The sequence below is a fragment of the Cebus imitator genome, unplaced genomic scaffold (assembly GCF_001604975.1).
Source record: "Cebus imitator isolate Cc_AM_T3 unplaced genomic scaffold, Cebus_imitator-1.0 Scaffold4, whole genome shotgun sequence".
Taxonomy (NCBI): domain Eukaryota; kingdom Metazoa; phylum Chordata; class Mammalia; order Primates; family Cebidae; genus Cebus; species Cebus imitator.
The window spans coordinates 1,091,841-1,096,921 of NW_016107319.1; positions in this window are offsets into that span (position 1 = coordinate 1,091,841).

Sequence of the window (5,081 nt, forward strand, 5' to 3'; positions counted from 1 at the left end):
AGAGGTCACCAAGGTAGAGAAGGTGACTGAGGTTCCAGTGGCCACTCATGTGAAGGTGGTAGCCAGGGGGCCAGAGGCCACCAAGGTAGAGAAGGTGACTGAGGTTCCAGTGGCCACTCATGTGAAGGTGGTAGCCGAGGGGCCAGAGGCCACCAAGGGAGAGAAGGTGGCCGAGGTGCCAGTGTCCACTAAGTGGAAAAGTAGGCTGAAGTCCCAGAGGCCACACAGCTGAAGGAAAAAGATGAGGTCCCCCAGGAAAGAGAGCCGGATGAGGTGAATGGGGTCTCCCAGGATAGGCAGATGTATGAGGTAAGTGAGGTCCACCTGGACAGACAGATGGATGAGGTGAATAGGGTACCCCAGGACAGACAGATGGATGAGGTGGATGGGGTCCCTCAGGACAGACAGATGGATGAGGTAGATGGGGTCCTCCAGGACACCTGGATGAGGTGGATGGGGTCCCCCAGGACAGACACCTGGATGAGGTGGATGGGGCCCCCCAGGACAGACACCTGGATGAGGTGGATGGGGTTCCACATCACAGACAGGTGGATGAGGTTGAGGTACCTCAGGACAGACATCTGGATGAGGTGGATAAAGTCCCATAGGAGGTGCAGCTGGAGGAGGTGCTGGAGGTCCCATAAAACAAACAGTTGGAAGACATGAAGGAAGTCTCAGAGGACACTCAATTGCTGGAGGTGTGTGTGGTTTCAGAAGATCGCCAGCTGGAGAAGATGGTGGAGATACCAGAGAGCACTTGACTGAAGGAGGTGACTGTGGTCTCAGAGTGTTCACTTGGAGAAGATGGTTGAGGTGGCACAGGACATTGGAGTGAAGTAGGTGGTTGAAGTCCCAGAGGACACGTGAGTGAAATAGGAGGTTGACGTCCCAGAAAATGCTCAAGTGCAGGAGCTGCCTGTGGTCTCAGAAAGTCACTAGCTGTAGAAGATGGTAGAGGTCACAGATTACACTCGGGTGGCCGTGTGTGTGGGCTCAGAAAATCATCAGCTTGAGATGGTGGTAGAGGTATCAGAGAACACTCAAGAGGAGGTGTGCGAGGCCTCAGAACATCTTCAGCTGGAGACAGTGGTAGAGATACCAGAGGACACTCAGGTTGAAGTGTGCTGGGTCTTAGAAAATCTTCAGCTGAAGATGGTGGTAGAGGTACTAGAGTACACTCAGGTGGAGGTGTCTGTGGTCTCAGAAGATCATCAAGAAGGTGAAGAGATACCAGAGGACACTCTATTGAAATAGGTAGCTGAGGTCCAAGGGAACACTCAAATGGTGGAGCTACCTGTAATCTCAAAAAACGATCAGTTGGAGAAAGTGGTTGAGGTCCCAGAGGACATTGGATGGAAGCTGTGTGTCGTTTCAGAAAATCATCAGCTGGAGACGATGATAGAGGTATCAGAAGATACTCGAGTGGTGGAGTCCGTGGTTTTCAAAGATCATCTTCTGGAGAAGGTGGTAGAGGTGCAAGAAGGCACTCGAGTGGAGTTGCATACGGACTCAGAAAATCATTGGCTAAAGGTGGTAGAGGTGAGAGAAGGCACTCATGTGTAGGTGTCTGTGGTCTNAGAAAATCATTGGCTAAAGGTGGTAGAGGTGAGAGAAGGCACTCATGTGTAGGTGTCTGTGGTCTTGAAAACTCATCATCTGTAGAAGCTGGCAGCGGTACCAGGAGACACTCGGGTGGAGTTGTGTATGGGACCAGAAAATCATTGGCTGAAGAAGGTGGTAGAGGTGCCAGAAGACATCTGTGTGTAGGTGTCTGTGGTCCCCAAAAATTAGCAGCTGGAGAATGTGGCTGAGGTCCTAGTGGACGCTGGAGTTGAGGAGTTGTCGGAGGTCCCAGAACACCTTTAGCTGATGGGAATGGTGGAGCTCCCAGGTGACACCCAGATGGAGGAGGTGGCGGGCAAGCCATCGGTGGTCCTGAACGGCCAGCCATGAGGTAGGGCGAGTAGGGCAATCCTGAGCAATGATGATGCTGTGCTGCAGCCATATTAACCTGCAGGCAGAAGGAGGAATTGTTCTGATATGTATTAATTTGATGGACAGAACCACCACCACCAACACAGGCTGAACCTTATGTTGCTGCTGACAGGTTTTTGCACCTTTCCATCCTCCGGGTTTCAAAACAGCAGCATCAGTGTCATGAAGTCACCCTTCCACTAAGTACCACCCACAGCTGGGGAGGGAAGAAGTGTCACTGGGACAAACTGTTTTCTCCACATGCCACTGCGTCTGTCTGCAAATGTAGGCAGGCTGGGGGCCTGCCCCAGGAAAGACAGAGTCATAGCGCAGTAAGGAAGAAGCGTGTTTCAGACACGGGAGTGTCTCTGTCCATTCTCATTCCTCCCTCACCGCCATCACCAGAGCATGTTCTTTGCATCAGATAAATAGTGAGTAAGAGAGGCATGAAAAGCCCATTGTCCACACATGCGTTACAGCTTCTTGTTGGAGAATGTTCTCCAGGCCTTTTATGTTCTGTCTCTGAATCTCAGAACTCTGCAAGGCAGTGTGACCACCCTGCTGCAAATCGAAGAAAACAGAGGCTCCTGGAGGAAGAAGAACATGTGCCCAGGGTCACAGAGCTTGCAGGAGGCAGAGTGGAAGTCTATTGCAGCTCTGCCTGCAGGACCCTCTCATTTTCCCTCTGATTCCCTTCTGGACAAAGGGTCTTCTTCACTCTGGGGATGCCCCCCATAGCACAGATGGCTCTGGGGAATTGTGGGTTCTTGATGACAAGAAGGGAAACTGGGAGAGGGTTTTCTGACAGAACAATCCGACATATAGAAGTCAGTTAGGCATGGCTAGAGTATTTCTTTTAACTCTCAGGTAATACAAATTTTAAGTACATAATGACATAAATAATACTTTTGTCCAGGGTAAAATAAGGTGGGAATTCTCAAAAAAGCAAGTTTTAGAACTGTGTTTAATTTCAAGTGCACAGTTCCCATCATGTGTAATCACAGGACTCGGCAGCTGTTGAAGGTACAGAGGCCACACGAGAACCAGCATAGCTGAGCATCATTTAAGGCCTTGGTTGGGAATTGTCGCTGTGGGTAATAGGTTACACTCACTTTCACTAACTCACAATCGAGGCATAGTTTTTACTACAAATACGGAAACTCTGACACTTAGAATGTTAGATAGGGGCACCACCAAATGGGGGTGAAGGCGTTTTTGCACAACACAGTTACCAACAGGAATAGGACTGTGATAAACTACAGAATTGACCTTGATGAAGAGCATTCAAAATTACACACAGCACATATTCATGTTGGATTAATGAGTTTTCACTTTCATCACTTCTGGGAATACAGCAGATATGTCAAATGTTGATCACCTACCTTACAGAAAAAAACAAACAAAATCACAGCAAAATAAAAGAAAACCCCCCATAATTCAGAAATAAACCCCATAACACCTTGAGTAACAGAGATCAGTCAGAGTTCACTGGGCCATGAGACCTATGAAAGTGGAGGTCAGTGGCATTCCTCATGTTATTTTGGAAACAGAACAGTAAAAGCCCTTCAGCCCTCAGTCCCTAAGGATTCATGGCTTCTGAAGGTGCCACCCAACATGACTGGCTGGGAATGAAGAAGTCAAAAAGCTTATGGGAAACATTTTGCTTCTGAAAAAGTCTAGACAGAAAAGGTATCACAGAACCTACAGAGCAGAGGCCAGGCCAGGAGAGGACGAGGGAGGAAAAGACTACAGTGTCCTGATACAGGCAGAGTGAAAATGACCCCAGCATTTACCTTTGTCTTCTCTGTGTTTTCTCTAGGGACACGGCTGCTGCTCCTCACGGGAACCAAATGAGGTCCTGAATCTGCTAAGGGTAAGAGAAGGGAATAGGGCTAAATCTGGCTCACATGTTCTGTGCAGGATAAGAAACCCTCCACGCCCTCTGCTGCCATCTCACTCTCTTTGCCACACTCAGGTCCCTTACCAGAGGCACAGGGTTAACTGACCAGATGCATCAGAGGACCCTGGAGCCCTCTGGGCCTGAGCCTTGAGGAAGATACTGCAGAGTCCTGGCCAGGGGTTTTCTTAACCCTCAACAGGCTGGGGACAAGTCGGGCTCTAACCAGCTGGAAATGAGCTTTAAATCAGGGGTTCCCAGTACACATCAAAGGAAATCACCCATCATGTGAGCACAGACTCCAAATTAAAATAGAAACAGCCATGGCTGGGAAGAACATCTATAGGCCCAGGACAGGAGCAGCACTGCTCCTTTCCTTCAAGCTGTAGGGGCATTTAAAATCCTGTGGATTCATAGTGAATCTAACCTCCATATCTCACCAGGCATTGTCAATATTTATGAACAGAAATGAAAGACACTAACAGTCATGAGAAAAGGTAAGCGCTGCAGAAATTAAATGGGGGCTCGGTGCGGTGGCTCGCACCTGTAATCCCAGAACTTTGCAAGGCTCAGGTGGGCAGATCACTTGAGGTCAAGAGTTAGAGACAAGCCTGACCAACATGGTGAAACTCTGTCTCTACTAAAAATACAAAAAAGAAAAAATTTGCCAGGCATGGTTGCAGGTACATGTAATCCCAGCCACTTGGGAGGCTGAGTCAGGAGAATTGCCTGAACTTAGCAGGCGGAGGTTGCAGTAAACAAAAATTGCGCCACTGCACTTCAGCCTGGGTGACAGAGCAAGGTTTCTTAAAAGAAAATAAAGAAAGAAATTAACTGGAAAGTTTTAGGGTCACACTTCAAATGTTAGAGGAGTAAGATTACATAGAAATTTAGCTTAGGATCGACCCAAGATGGCCGTTTAGGAACAGCTCAGGATTGCAGCTCCCAGTGAAAGCACAGAGGGTGAGTGGATGCCGCATTTTTATCGCCCACAGACTAGGCAATTCCCAGGCGGAGAAGCTCCACGGTCGCCAGCGCAGCTGTTTCGGCCAGCGCGGCTGTGCCGGCCGGTGCCGCGGCTTTGCCCTGTGCGGCTGCTTTGTCGGCGCCCCGGAGCAGCAGTTCTCCGTGCAAAATACACTGGTCCAGGTGCCCTTTTGGCTGGCGATTGGAGCCACGGGAAGTCGCCCATTCATCTGTTTAAAAAGGG